At 42.6% G+C, this 16,264-nt stretch overlaps 1 protein-coding gene across 3 annotated transcripts in view; it reads left to right on the forward strand.

Moving 5' to 3' along the window:
• Positions 1–688: 688 nt before the first annotated feature.
• PLS3 (plastin 3) overlaps positions 689–16,264 on the forward strand; it is a 91,683-nt gene continuing 76,107 nt past the window's right edge. Inside the window, exon 1 of one of the 3 annotated variants that reach the window (XM_062182884.1) lies at positions 689–796. The gene's annotated coding sequence lies outside the window, so the exon portion shown is untranslated. Of the gene's footprint in view, positions 797–1,333; positions 1,446–16,264 lie in introns of those variants that run through there. The other 2 variants (XM_062182885.1, XM_062182886.1) reach the window with 2 other exon arrangements.

A 16,264-nucleotide genomic window follows, 5' to 3' on the forward strand; every position in this document is an offset into this window, starting at 1 on the left:
GCAGCATTTCTCCAAGATCTCTCGGGTGCAAAGCGAACCCCAATGTCCATTTATGCCCATTTCCTGTCAAATGAGTGGAATCAAGTTCCTTCCACCACCTCCTCTGACCTCCACTTCTCTCCACACGGACCAACACACCAGACAGGTGATTTTGGTCAACAATTTAGTTGGCACGAAGCCAAAGGCACGAGGGCCCAGTCCTCTGCCTATCCCTAAGGATATTTCCCTCAGTGTCGTTTGGCACCTGGGCTGATCAGAGTACAGGAAACTAAAAAGGCCCCCTCACGTGCCGAGACTCTCTTAGTGACTGCGGGAGAAACTGTACCCCCCACCTCAAGTCTTAAATAGGTGATGTTCAAGTTCCTGTTTCCCACATTCCCATCTTTCTATTTATTCCACAAGATTTCTCCAACATGTCCTCCAAGTCAGATTCTATGGACTTCTAATTGCTTTTTAGCCCAGGTAGGGAGGGAAGAAGCAGGCACCAGGGAACAGTCTGCGCTCCCCGCCGCAGTTACAGTTCCCATCACTCTCGGGTGCCCATCCCCGTGCCAATTCTCCTAGCTCCCCACCCAGCTGAAGTGACAGGCTCGTGGTCCAATCCCCTTCCTGGTTCCCAGGGCCGACCGCTAGCACCACCCGAGCCAATGGCGGCGGCCGCGGGGCGGAGGGGGCTGGAAGGAGGGGAGGGAGCGCTGGCTTTAGAGCCGCAGCCGCAAAGATTCCAAGGAGCAGAAGTTGTCTGAGTGCGTCGGTCGGAGGCTGTCGGGCCAGACCGGAGACTCTGCGACTTTACGTAAGTGCTGTGCAGCCTCTGGCGGGTACCAGGGGAGCGGGACTCCTGGGCGTGGGCAGGAGTGGGTCCCCGGGAGAGAGCATCTCCCGGAACCTCAGCAGGAGCGTGCCTAGCCCCGGGGGGCGAGAGAGAGAGAGAGAGCGAGAGCGAAAAACTTTTAAGTGGAGCCCTTGGGCGCCCAGGCGACCCTTCCCAAGCGGGATGGGTGGCAGAGATACAGGGCTCCCCACCAGTACCCGCCGCAGTTTTTTCTGCCCCTCACTTGAGAAGAGCCGGCTTTCTCACCAGTTGCTCTTGCTGCCAGCCTTGGGCTGGAATCCTGACGCCAACCCTATCCCTGATCCCCTTCCGCGGCTGCGGCCCCTAAGTGAAAGCCGAGCGCCCAACTTCCCTTTGCCGTCCTTCGCCAGCTCTTGCCACCTCCTCCTCCTCCTCCTCCTCCTCCCGCCCGGACTCAGGAAATCCCTGAGCCCACAGCCCGAGAGGCCGCCTCGGGTGACCTGGCGGGCTCACGCCGACCCCTGGGCTCTGAGAGGGGGCGAAGGTGCCGTGGCCTCGGAAAGGAACCAGGCTCAGGTTGCCTGTCCTCCTCCGGCTTCCCACTCTGGCCATTACCCCGAGCGTCGGATCGCACCGCGTCTCCGTATGAGTAAGCACTTTTTTGCTTTTAGTAGCAGAACATCCCCGCACCAGTAAGGCAGTACCTCTGCGTTCTCTCCCCGTCCCCGGGCCCTGTGTCTGCTTCCTCCTCAGCGCCTTGGGCTCTGCCGCTCGGAGAGCGCGGTCCCGGCTGCGGAAGCCCGGGAACCAGTCCCGGCTCCCTGGGAGGGCAGAGCCGCAGGGGCGGTGGGCGGGGGTCAGAGCCCCCTGCCTCGGCACAGCTGCACTTGCCCGTGTTTACTTTTCCCCACCCGCAGTACTTAGGCGCTCTAATGAGCGGCCGGGGGCCGCCGACCACCCCCGCCCTGGCTGCTCGCCAGTCCCCAAGTTGTTGCCGCCGCCGCCGCCGCCGCCGCCGTCGCCCCAGTATGCTGGCGGCTGCGACCGCCGGGTTCCAGGGCGGGAGAGGATCCTAGTCCGAGAGGTGGAGCGGGGTTAATACACCATCTGACACTTGCCGTCCGCGACGCTGCTTACTTCTCACCTGACCTGTGCAACTTCTCTAAAGGTGCAAAAGATTGAGCCTGGAACTAAGAGGGTTGGAGAGCCTGCCCATTTAGGATCAGACAGAAGGGATGCTGGGGGCGCCTGGCCTGTAATATGGCATGGGACAAGGGGAAGTCTGCTTGGCCACAGTAGGTAGAAAAGTGACATGAAAAATGACTGAGGAGTAAGCATTCACTTCACTTTACGGGTTGTCTCAGTGTATTTGGGAGCCTAAACTACATCCTGGAGATGCAGTTACACAGTGCATTCCTACTAAGTGGCCACAGCCCCACACATGCCAATTGGCATCACGTGCCCCAAATCTCTGATGCCCCTGGGGTGATGGTCACATGACGTCTTTTGACTTTAAAACTGGAATGTGATGGCTGAGGCCCTTGTTCCAAAAACTACTGCAACCAAAAAAAGGGGGGGGGTTGGGGGGAATGAAACTAGCCTGTACTCACGGGAATTCTACTTGGATTTAGATGAGGGAAACAGAAAGTGAATTTGGCGCTGGATTTTTTCCAAAATAATAACAGCATCATTTTTTTTTAATAAGATTTGAAATAGGTTTGTGCTGGAACATGTTTCTTCCCTGTTCCCCTTACTTAGGCTTTTCTGAATTTCAAAAATATCTTACTAATTATTTTCTAAGAAAATCCCTAATTATTTTCTAGGAAAATCCTTTTACTCATGCCCCATTTCTTTTTTTTTTTTTTTGAAAGATTTATTTATTTTATTTGAATGGCAGAGAGACAGAGAGGTCTCCCATCGGCTGGTTCACTTCCAAAAAGGCCACAATGGTCAGAGCTGGGCCAGGCCAAACACCAGAGCCAGGAGATTCTTCTGAGTCTCCCATGTGGGTGCAGGGACCCTAGCACTTGGACCATCCCCCGAGACTTTCCCAGAACCGTTAGCAGGGAGCTGGATTGGAAGAGAAGCTGCTAGTACACAAACCGGTGCCCATATTGGATTGCCAGAGGCGTAGGCTTAACTTACTATTCTACAGCGCCAGCGCGGCCCCTTGTTTGATTTCTAAAAGCTAGATTTTGAAGCCATATCCCAAAAGGTAATGCTAAAAAATCAGTCTCTGTCCATATTCCTTGGTCTGGCCTATATTTTAATTGTACCATTATCTATATTAGACATCTACTTGAAAGCAGTGGGTAATGTCTTAACTAAAATTAACCACCAATTATTTGTGGTTTGGAACTAATTGGGTTAGAAATCACACACAAAAACTGAACTCTAAATTTAATAAATGGAATTGCTTGGAGTTTTACCTGCTGATGGTTTGGTAGAATACTGAGGAGACACCAAAACAACTTTCCCATATTGACCTGCACCCACCCATAAGGCTCAAGTTAAGGTTGTGCTAGGAAAAATGTGGCAATTTTTGCCATTCAGATGATATATTGCAGAGTATACAAACAGGTAGAGGTATCTCTGAGGTCAGGAGTTTAAAAGCTTTACTTATTTGCAAATATGCATCTGGTTGATGCATATTAAACCTTGAAAACAAATAGGGCTGGTGCCACGGCTCAATAGGCTCAACAGGCTAATCCTCTGCCTCCCCCGGCACACCGGCACACCGGGTTCTAGTCCCGGTCAGGGCGCCGGATTCTGTCCCAGTTGCCCCTCTTCCAGGCCAGCTCTCTGCTATGACCCGGGAATGCAGTGGAGGATGGCCCAGGTCCTTGGGCCCTGCACTCGCATGGGAGACCAGGAGAAGCACCTGTGCGCAGGCCGCGGCGACCATTGGAGGGTGAACCAACGGCAAAGGAAGACCTTTCTCTCTGTCTCTCTCTCTCACTGTCCACTCTGCCTGTCAAAAAAAAAAAAAAAAGAGAGAGAGAGAGAGAGAGCGAGAGAGAGAAACAAATAGGGCATAAGCTATAAAAATGAAACTGGGACTATTTAAGATATTTTGGCTTGGTATTTTTTTAGTCAAAAAATCCTTTGTTGGGACCGGTGCTGTGGTGCAGTGGGTTAAAGCCCCAGACCTCTGTGCCAGCATCCCATATGGGCGTCAGTTCGAGTCCCAGTTCGAGTCCCAGCTGCTCCACTTCCAGTCCAGCTCTCTGCTATGGCCTGGAAAAGCAGTGGAAGATGGCCCAAGTCCTTAGGCCCCTGCACCCACGTGGGAGACCCAGAAGAAACTCCTGGCGCCTGGCTTTGGACTGTTCCAGCTATCTGGGGAGTGAACCAGCAGATGTAAGACCTTTCTCTCTGTCTGCCTCTGCCTCTCTGTAACTCTGCCTTTCAAATAAATAATAAATATTTTTTAAAAAATCCTTTGTTTGCTCTAGCAACTTCTGAATGACTCCATTTTCTTGCTGTCCCATTGTTTTCTAATCCTCAAGGGAAGAGCTTCCTTAAAACACAGAATTCTGACCCCCCAGGTTAGCCTTTTGGCATAGGTTATGAATTTAAGCTGCACCTGAGTTACTAGAGTTAACTACACTGGTAGATAGACCCCCCTAGTGGAAGTGAGGTGATAATATAATTTTAGATTGAAGTCTTAATAGCTGTTTAACCTCAAAAAAGGGGAGGAGCACTATCCAAGTAGGTTATAGTGGTAGGGAGGTAAGTTCTCTTTTTAAAATAATATGAACTCATGCCAACACAGAATAGTCACTAGGCTGTAGTCCACAGCATTTCATTGTCTTGGGATGCCTATTCAATTACAACCACCCTCAAAATTGCTGACTTCATGTTTTTAGTGGGATAATCCAGTGAACCCAAAGTTTCACTAAAATTAGAGTGCTGTGAATCTAATTCTTAATTTCTGCTGTTAGATTTAGCTGGGTATCAACCCCCTTTTTTGCCTGGTAAATTATGCCCTGCCTTCACTTAATATGATCAGCATTGAGGTCCAGTCTCTAGTCTGATGCTATTTAGATTCAATTGTAAAAACTGACTAGGCTTATGACATTTGGGATTAAAGGATTAATTAGAACTAGTGAGGAATAATTTCGGGGGGGGGGACATTAAGTCTCTTCTACAAATGCATGTTAGACTTTATTGTGACTATTTATACTGGCAGAATGTCAGTATCCAGGGTGCTATCAGAAACCCAATGAAATTTTGCTCCTAGGCAAACAGTACTAGTGTTGGTGAAAAGAAAAGGCCATGGTGATTAAGCACTAAAGTGATTCTTTTTGGTAAAACTGATAAAGAAAAAAAGTTTACTTGCCATTATTCCATATTCTGTTTTAGGCATTATGTCTAATTGGCTTTCACAGAATTTACTGACATAATACTCTTGGCACACATGATAATTCTTGAATTTATTATTTTGCTTTACTTTGTGTAATCTAGGTGGAGTGTAGGTGTGTGTGTGTGTGTGTGTATGCCAGATTGTTTCTTGTTTTTGTTATTTGGTAAAGATTACACAAGTAGCTGACATAAAACAAAAGTTGAAAATGAACATTTATCAGTACATGACAACTTAAATATCTGTTTTTAGAATCATTTTATACTATAGCAATTTTTATTTTAGTGAAAAGTGATCTGGGGGGAAATTTTTAATCTGTGAAAGTAATAAGACTTAGTTTAGAAGAAAACAGCTGGGTCATGTTTTGAATCTGCATAATTATTTTGGAGAGTGATATGCTATAATGTATGTTCAATGTGTTGGAGATTTTGAAAGCTTTTTGGATGCATTACAACGTTGGAAACTCTTTTAGATGCCAGTGGTCACGACTAGCTGTTTTTAGTTATGAGAGAGCTTTGGTTAAAGTTACAAAAAATGTCTGTTCATGAAATAGTTTTAGAAGGTCTGATCATACTTGGGCTGATTTATTTTAGTTATGGAGGTGAGACAGTTTCAAAAGATTCATAATAAATTTAATAAGACTGAATTTTGTCTTGTTCTTAGCATTTGAAAGACAAATATTAGTGAGTCTAAGCTGTTTTAGGGGTGAAGAAGCATTGATGTTATGTGAAAATAAGGAGTGAAGTATGGTGGACTTGGTTTCAGAAGAACTAGATTCTAGATGTTTTGCCACCAACTCATAGTTTGACCTTAAGAAAATCACTTAAATTATTATATTGACAACTAACGTTGAAGACATATATGTGCTAGACATCATCCATTTTCTCATTTATTAGATGAGGTTATGGATCAAGATTTCTTGTTTGCTGGTATTTTTTCAAATACTTACAAACTGGCTTATTTCGGTTATATAGGCATTTATCAGTGTGTTTGCCAAATGATGATGTAGTTATATTGAAGCAAGTTAAACACCTTGTTGTTAAATTGGGGACTATCTGGGAACCATCAGTGGCTTATTCTATGACTAGGGTAGTTGTTTAAAATTTAGAGGTACTATTTACATCATTCATTGACAAGGATTTTTGGTGTATTAGACCTACTGGTTTTACAATATGAGAGCACTTAAGTTTTGTTGGAAGGTTAGCAGTTTGTTTGACAATAAAGAGGTAGTATTGTTCATTGGAAAAGACATTGAGCATGGAGTCCAGAGTCTTTTAGTTCTCTGCAATCTGGAGAGGTAGGTCATCTTAAGAAAATCATTGAAATTTCTCTGTGGTTATATCTGGATTTCACTTTACTTCCATCTTTTTCCAAAATATGTATTTTACAGGCATTCTGAATGGCTAAGTGAGCTTTGTGAAGCCTTGGTTCTTCGTGAGCAGGTGCTATGTACATTCAAAGTACTGCAGTAGTATATCATAGACCTTGGCTTTGACAAGAGTTTACAGAAATGGCAGAATTTCATCACTTAAGTCTTGCTATGTTTGACTTGTCTGTAAATGTTCTCCAACTAGCCAGTTTCTACAAGGAAAGGAGAAATAAAGCCATATATAATATGAAAAGAGAAATGGTTAATTAAAAAACCCAAACACCTGCATGTGATTTCTTATATTCCATCCCTCAAGTATAGTCTAAAGTAACTTGTTAAAGCCATTCACTTGATGGTGTTTCTTCTCTTTTTAAACTACTGAGTGTTTTGGTCTTCCTTGGTAGTTGTTGGCTATACTACTTCATTCTTCGTTTTGTGATTGCCTGTTTTATGTAAAATAGCTCACAAAAAAATCGAGTGTTTATCCTCATTATTGCAGTCTGAAGGAGGACAATGTGCGGGTATGGAAAAGTGCATAATGGAGGCGATCATCTATGTATCTCAGCGCTCTGCCATTAGTAACATACAAAGTGTGGGAGGCTTATGTAAATTTTATTTCAAAGTTCTCAGGTAAATTTCACCTGTCACCCTCAAAATTGTTAACTTGGAATTAGTTTTTTTTTTTTAAGATTTATTTATTTGAAAGCAGAATTACAGACAGAGAGTGAGAGAGAGAGAAAGAGATTTTCCATCCACTGCTTCAAACCCCAGATGGCCACAACAGCCTGTACTGGGCTAGGCAGGATCCAGGAGCTTCTTCCAGGTCTCCCATGTAGGTAACAGGAGCCCAAACACTTGGGCCATCTTACACTGCTTTCCCAGGTGCATTAGCAAGGAGCTGGATCAGAAATGGAGCAGCCAGGACTCAAACTGGTGTCCATATGGGATGTCGGTGCTGAAGATGGCAGCTTAACATGCTACACCACAATGCCGACCCCAGAATTAATTTTCAAATTTATTCTCATCTTGCCAATTATATAATGGTTCTATAACTCATTCTTTCAATTATCATATTTTTAAAATTTTTGTTAGTTAAAATTATAATGAATAACATTTGTTAAAATGTTATTTGTTAAAACGTCAAGTGGTAGTACTTACAAATAAACAGAAAGCCCTGAGTTAAATGATTTTTTTAAATAATCTAATATGTGACCAATTCTGACAAGCAAGTTCATTTTGTTGGTAGAAACAATTTTCTTTTGTAAAGTCTGACCCTTATTTCTACCACTTCTTCTTTAAAAGATTGCGTAGCAAAATATTTTTTTACATTTTACCATCTATCAATTGTGTAATCTTTGTAACCCATCCATTGAAAATATAGCTGTGATTCTTTTAAGCTGTGATACACACAGGAGTATATATACACCTATGTATCTATATGATTTTATATAATATTTAAAAATAATAGGGGGAAGGCGCTGTGGCTCAGCGGGTTAACACCTTGGCCTGAAGCGCTGACATTCCATATGGGCACCAGTTCTAGTCCCGCTGCTCCTCTTCCGATCCAGCTCTCTGCTATGGCCTGGGAAAGCAGTAGAAGACGGCCCAAGTCCTTGGGCCCCTGCACCCGTGTGGGAGACCCGGAAGAAGCTTCCTGGCTCTTGGCTTCAGATAGGCGCAGCTCTGGCCGTTGCGGCCATGTAGGGAGTGAACTAACGGATGGAAGACCTCTCTCTCTCTGGCTCTACCTCTCTCTGTAACTTTGCCTGTCAAATAAATAGAATCTTTAAAATATATATATAAATAATATAAAAATTTTACTTTCTATCAAATACAGTTTGTTAGGACAGTATGTTAGCTTTAAATAGTGATTATAGAGTTCTACATTATCTTCTCTAATTGCATAGTGTTGTGTTCACATTAACATTCTGCTGTTGACACTGAGGAATAATACACTGTCTTTCATTGCCAGATGTGAATTTTAAGCTTCTTTTGTCTAGTTATTAATTTGCTTATTACTGCCATTCTTGCCATTTCTTTTTGTTCTTTTTGATATTTTGGGCCTTGTATTTCAGATGAGAGAGAATTACCAATATAGACTGCAAAGTGTTTACACAAAAGTGGAAACGACATGAAACTGTTTCTGGGGCACATCTTATTGCTATAATATTCAATGTATATTAAATAGTTCATCTACTGGGAAAGTGTCTTAAGTGGTGCATACTTAAGATGTTTTTAGTCACTTCACTATAGGTTAGAAAATACAAGATTAGTGTAGAAATTAGAGGAAACCATAAAATAGGTTATAATGAAGAAAAATAGAGGGCCAGCTTTGTGGCCTATCAGGTAAGTCCTCTGCCTGTGACACCAGAATCTCATATGGGCTTCTTTTTATGTTCTCACTGCTCCACTTCTGATCCAGCTCCCTGATAATGCAGCTAGGAAAGCAGTAGAAGATGGCTTGAGTGTTTGGGCCCCTGCCACCTATGTGGGAGAGCCAGAAAGCCCCTGGCTTCAGCCTGGCCCAACTATGGATGTTGTGGCCATTTGGGGAATGAACCAGTGGCTGGAAGATCCCTCTCTGTCTCTCCCTGTCTCTCTATAACGCTTTTAAATAAATAAGTAAATAAATAAATCTATCTTAAACATAAAGAAAATAAAAACTACTCAATTATGCTACTTGCTCATAGTTTTGTCTGTTTACTTCCTATATACATATTAAATATATAGAGAAAAACATTTTTTAAAAATTGGAATTGATTTTTTAAATTAAATCACTGTATAATATTCTAAATAAGGGATGTTTCATAATTTATTTCACTAGTTATAGGTTGTTGGACATTTACGTTTTTCCATACCTTCTAGGTAATGCATTAGTGAAAATTCTTGGGCAAAAAGTCATTATACAGCTCTATGATTATAAGACAAGAAATTGCCAAGATTGTTTTAAAAATGAATTCCTTTGACAATCTCTGAAATTTAAACATTGCCTTAAACAAAAGGCCATTATTCATGTAGTGTATTATATTATGTTTGATTCTAAACTGGAACTGGTTTAGTTAGGTCACTATATGTCTTGGAAATGTTTTGGTTTCCTCTGATCTAGTTAACAGGTGTAAAGCAGGAAGAAGTTGAATGCTGTAGGGTGTACAATCATAGGAAGTTCTGTTTTTTGAAATAAACTGTTAATGAGGAGGAGAGAGACAGGCTTGTTTTTAAGTACTCTTTATATTTTAGATTGCTATAAAACTCGGTTCTGGTATTCAAAGTGTGTGTCCATAAGAAAACTTAAAATCCTATAGTTGGTTAAATGACCATTTGTTGATTGGCTGTTTTATCTCTGGCTATTGGTTTCTCATGTTACTTTGCTATCACTCAATAAACTATAGTTAGAGTCAAAGTTTTATATTTCAGGCTGCTTAAACAATTAAATATTAAATATTGGTCTGATACTGGTAAAAAAAAAATTCTGATGCTGCCATGTAGTTTGTGCCTTATCCCAAGCTGCTTTACAGGACCCATCTTTGATATTTGTCTCCTTTCTCTGGTTCAGTAATCTCACTAAGGACCCTATGACGACCCAGAAATGATGTGGAAGAGTTGTCTGACTCAACACATTCTCACCACCTTCTTATTTTTCTTAGAAGGATGCACACACTATTTTAGAGAACCAGTGTTAGCATATGAGTTCCAATGGCTTTGCCATTTTTAAAAATAAATTTTATTTGTATTGCTTTTTTTTCCCGTTATAAAGTGATTTTATTAAATTGATTTGGACATACTGTAGGTCAAATAATATTTTCTGAAGATAACAATTATGGACCTTAAAGCTCGACATAAAATTAGTAGCTTCCAAAGTGTTAGTCATCCTCCCCAGCAACAGCATGATAAAATAATTCAACTATGTAGAAATATAGAACTCTAGGACTAGCTGGAAACTCGGAAACCGTGGAGCCTGCCATCCTCACTGCGCGAGGAAACCCAGACCCGAAGATTAAGCGACTCGCCCAAGCTCACATACCTAACAGCAATAAAGCTAGAAATCAAACCGATTTTTTTCCTAAAACTAAAATTCTATCAATGATATTCTCAGCTGGCTGTCAACTACAAGTCTAGGCTTTTCTCGAATGCTCCACACTACCGTGGCAGGAAGGGGTCAGCGGCCGCGTCCACCGGGCCTGGAGGGGCTTCAGCAGGTCCCAAAGCCGGCCCTCCACGGCAGGGCAGCCCTTTTATTTAATGAATATAAATTTCCAATGTACAGCTTATGGATTACAATGGCTTCCCCCTCCCATAACTTCCCTCCCACCCGCAACCCTCCCCTCTCCCACTCCCTCTCCCCTTCCATTCACATCAAGATTCATTTTCAATTCTCTTTATATACAGAAGATCAATTTAGTATATATTAAGTAAAGATTTCAACAGTTTGCACCCACATAGAAACACAACGTGAAACATACTGTTTGAGTACTAGTTATAGCATTAAATCACAATGTACAGCACATTAAGGACAGAGATCCCACATGAGGAGCAAGTGCACAGTGACTCCTGTTGTTGACCCAACAAATTTTGTATTGATTTTTTAAGCACAGTTTGGAACATTTGCCTTGTGTCTTTTTTTTTTTAAGATTTATTTATTTATTTGAAAGGTAGAGTAACAGAGAATGGAAAAAAAGAGGTATCTTGCATCTGCTGGTTCATTTCCCTGGCTGCAACAGCCAGGGCTGGGCCAGGCTGAAGCCAGGAGTCAAGAACTCCATCCGGGTCTCCCACATGGTTAGCAGTGGGCAAGCACTTGGGCATCTTTTCCCACTTCCCCAGGTGCATTAGCAGGGAACTGGATTGGAAGTGGAGCTGCCAGGACTTGAACCTACACTCATATGGGATGCCAGGATCACAGGTGGCAGCTTAATACACTGTGCCACAGTGCCAGCCTTGGCTTTGCTATTTTATACCTCTGTGGCACTGAGGCGGTTTCTTAATTCCTCCAAACCTCAATTTCCTCATCTAAATAATGGGAATAATGCCACTTTCTTTCAGTGTTGCTCTTAGAATTAAGGAAAAACAGTTATAAAGCAACCAACATATAATAAGTGCTCAATAAATATTTCCATTTAAAAGTTAACCAATTCTGTCTTACATGATCTTTGTCAGATGGCTGTATCTACCTCTTAATTTTCCTGTGTCATCATTCAAGATAAATACCATAGTTTATTTTTTAAAGAATTACTTATTTATTTGAAAGTCAGAGTTACACAGGGAGAGAAGGAGAGGCAGAGAGAGAGAGAGGTCTTCCATCCACTGGTTCATTCATCAATTGGCCACAACGGCCAGAGCTGCGCCAATCCGAAGCCAGGAGCTTCTTCCGGTTCTCCTATGTGGGTGCAGGGGCCCAAGGACTTGGACCATCTTCTGCTTTCCCAGGCCATAGCAGAGAGCTGGATTGGAAGTGGAGCAGTAAGGACTCGAACCAATGTCCATATATGGGATGCAGGTGGCTGCTTTACCTGCTATGCCACAGCGCTAGCCCCCATATTTATTTTTTAATGTTATTTTAATTGATTAATTTTTTTTTATTTGAGAGACAGAAACAGGCAGAGAGAGATCGTCCATCTGCTAGTTCATTATCCCAAAGCCCACAACAGCCAGGAGGCTAGAACTCCATCTGCGTAGCAGAGACCCTAGTACATTGGCCACCATCTGCTGCCTCCCAGGGTTTACATTAGCAGGAAGCTGAATTGGAGGCAGAATAGCCAGGACTTGAAACAGGCACTCAGGTATGGGATGCAGGCTTCCCAGCTGACTACTGTGCCAAAAATTCATCTCTACATTTAGTATCTTAACCTAAATCAAAGTGTTTCAGCTTTAGTTGGCCCTCAGGAAAAGAAAAAGCAAATTAGAATATAGTGGTAGGTACAAGCAGAAGAGACAAAGCTGTGAAAGGGTGAAGGGAAAGTTTATATGTCAAAGCAAGTACAATGAAACATGCAAATTTTATGTAAAAGAAGGCCTATAGGCCACTGATAAATTGGTGTAAAAATTCAGGAAAACTTTAATATGCCCAAAGTTTTCAAGTATATGAGAGATACTTCAAAAGGTTTGTGGGAAAATGGAAATGAAGACTTTGTTTTGGTTTAAAAAGTTTTTGAAATCCATGCATAGCTGTTTTATCATAGGCTTTTTCTGTGAATTTTTTGGAGACCCCTTGTATCCCTGGACTTTAAACGTTTTTAAACCAGAATAAATTTACCTTTTAATTCCATTTGTCAATGAACTTTCTGGTTACCTTTGTATATTGAGATAGTATTAACTGCATACAGACAATCCCTCAGCCTATTTGTGGAATGGTATCATTGTTCATCCAGCTAGCAAAAGTTTTTTTTAAGGTTTGTTTTTTATTTTATTTGAAAGGCAGAGTCACCGGGGCAGGGAGGGGAAATCTTATATCTGCTGGTCCACTCCCCAAATGGCTGCAATAGCTGGGGTTGTGCTAGACCATAGCCAGGAGCTCAGAGCTTTCTCTGGGTCTCCCATGTAGGTGGGTACAGGCCCAAGCACTTGGGTCATCTTCCACTGCTTTCCCAGGTACATTAGCAGGGAGCTGGATTGGAAGTGGAGCAGCCAGGACTCAAACTGCCACCCCTATGGGATGTAAATATTGCAGGCCATGGCTTAACCCCCTATTCCACAATGCTGACTCCCAGCTAGCAAAAGTTTAATGAAGGCTGTTAGATGTTAGGGCTTCAAAGATGAGTAAGACTCCTGTAGTCTAGCAGAAGGGAAAGACCCAAAAGTAATAATGGTTCTCATGAAACCTGAACATATTCTTACACATAGAAAATGAACTTACTGTGACCTTTTTTCTCAACATAAAATAATTTCCAAATTTAAACCTTGGGTGAACAAAGACATTCACTTATAACCCAATGTAATCAAATCTAAACTAAGAACAAATCAAATTTAAACATTGTCATTTCTTTGCAATAATTATTGCATCCTAAAAAAAGAGCCCACTATGAGTTAATTTTACTTAAATAGAACATTGCTCAGCCTATAAATGAAGGTCCGCAGACACCAGTGTCTTGGAATAAAATAGCCCGTTGGCAAGAAAATGAGCCACACCCCATTTAGTTTTTACAAAAATAAAATTCTTTCCAGCTTTACTAAATTGTAGATGCAGTGCACAACATGTACTTCTGCAGTAGTTGGTTCTGCCACTGTGGAAACAGCCATGTGTGCAGATGGCCTGAAATCCATCTTTGTCGTTACTGCTTCATGCAGCTCTCATGCTTTCTGTAGAACAACATTCTGCTAAGTTTTATCTGGTTCACTGATAAAAGCATGTAACTATTGGTATAGCTGACAACTGAATTTCCTGCCTTGAACTTCTTGATTGTCACAGACTTTAAATTGGGCAGTGAAACCTGGGATTTCAGCTGTGATCATTGTTTTGTTTGATGGGAGAGGAACAAACTAGTGTACTATGTCTGCTGTATATGGTGTCCCTCAAGGGCAGTGATACATTTCTTCCATGCATTACGGGACAGAGCTTTCCTACTAGGGAGAAGGGAAACAAGCTGAAGAAAGCTCCACTTGCTTCATTCCTTCCCAGCGCCCCTGGCATGCAATATGATATGTATGGATGGATATGCATTTGAAGGAGTGAAAAATGGATGGCCATAAATAGTCCTTGCTAATAAAAGAATAAATTGGAAGGAGGGGGTGGGCGGATGGCACATAGTTGTAAAACATTAGGCCACCACTTGGGACACCTGCATCCTGTATCAGAGTGCCTGAGATCAAATCCTATCACCTCATCTGATGCAGCTTCCTGCTAGTGCACACTCTGGCAGCCACCAGATGATGGTGTCTGCCATCTATGTGGGAGACCTGGATGGAGTACCTGGCTCCTGGCTTTGGCCGGATCCAGTCCTGTCTGTTGCAGGCATTTGGAGAGTAAACCAGAAGATGGAAGATCTCTCATGCTGTCTCTTGCTCTGCCTTTCAAGTAAATAGATGAGCTTAAAATATTTGACCCTACAAAAAGACCAAACAAATGGCTTCCTTGGTTTTCTGTACCTTTTAGTTTTAAATGAATGAATCTGAGTGAATGTTCTGAGTAGTACTGCTTAACTTCAAAATTAAAGAAGAAATTGGGACATGAATATTCTTACTTTTTTAGAAGCTTTATTGAGATACACTTCACTTAACATACCATCAGATAGATGCAATCACTCCCACAGTCAATTTTCAAACACATTTTCAAAAGCTTTATCTATTTTTTATTTGAAAGACAGAGTTTGAGAGAAGGAGGAAGGAGGGGTGAAGAGAGCAAGCAATATCTTCCATCTGGTTCACTCCCCAAATGGCCACAACAGCCGGAGCTGGGCCGGTCAAAAGCCAGGAGCCGGGACCTTCATCTGGGTCTCCCACATGGGTACTGGGGCCCAAGCTCTTAGGCAATCTTCTGCTGCTTTCCCAGGCACATTAGCAGGGAACTGGATTGGAAGTGGAGCAGCCAGGACTCAAAATGGCGCCCATATGGGATGCTGGCACTGAAGGCAGTGGCCTAACCCCCTAGGCCACAGTACCACCCTCAGACATTTTTATCATCTCAGAAAGAAACCTATACCCTGGCTGTCGCCTTCTTCAGTTCTCTCTCCCAACCCTAAGAATCACTAAATCTTTCTTTTGTTTTTTTAAAGATTTTTGAAAGGCAGAGTGACAGAGAGAGCAAGAGAGATTTTCCATCCACTGAATCACTCCCCAAATGGCTGCAATGGCTAGGGCTGGGCCAGGCTGAAGCTGGGATCCAGGAACTCCATCTGGATCTCCCATGTGGTTTGGCAGGGACCCAAGTACTTGGGCCATCTGCTGCTGTTCTCCCAGGTGTGTTACCATGGAGCAGCTGGGTCTCAAATCAGTGCAATATGGGATGCCAGCATCAGAAGCAGCAACTTAACCTTCTGTGCCACAGCACTGGCCCCAGTCATCTTTGTGTATTCATAGATTTCCCTATTCTGAGCATCACATGTAAATGGGACCATATTATGGGAGGTCTTTTGAGTCTAGCATCTTTGAATTAGCATGTTTTCAAGGTTTACTCACATTGTAGCAAGTATTTACACTTCCTTTTTATGGGTGAGTAATATTTCACTAGATATATGCTAGATTTTGTTGATCCATTTGTCCATTAATGGACATTGGATTGTGTCTTGTCTTTTGGCTCTTGTGAATTATCAGCTACATCAACATAAAATGTTTAACTAAATATCAACTAAAGAGCTAAAAATGCTACAGGCAAGGTGGACTTTCTTTCTTTCTTTTTTCCTTTTAAAGATTTATTTATTTTATATGAAAGGCAGAGTTACAGAGTGGCAGCGAGAGAGAGAGGTATTCATCCGCTGGTTCACTCCCCAATTGGCCGCAACGGCCGGAGCTGTGCCGATTTGAAGCCAGGAGCCAGGAGCTTCCTCCGGGTCTCCCAGCAGGTGCAGAGGCCCAAGGACCTGGGCCATCTTCTGCTGCTTTCCCAGGCCATAGCAGAGAGCTGGATGGGAAGTGGAGCAGCTGGGTCTTGAACCTGCACCCATACAGAATGCCAGCACCTACCTGCTACGCCACAGCGCCGGCCCCATGATGGTCTTTCTTTTATTACTAGTCTACTGTTAAAATAAATCATTGTTTTGAATGATTTTCAATACTACTAATTTTTCAAAGTTTATTTTTATTCCTG

The sequence above is a fragment of the Lepus europaeus genome, chromosome X (assembly GCF_033115175.1).
Source record: "Lepus europaeus isolate LE1 chromosome X, mLepTim1.pri, whole genome shotgun sequence".
NCBI classification, from domain to species: domain Eukaryota; kingdom Metazoa; phylum Chordata; class Mammalia; order Lagomorpha; family Leporidae; genus Lepus; species Lepus europaeus.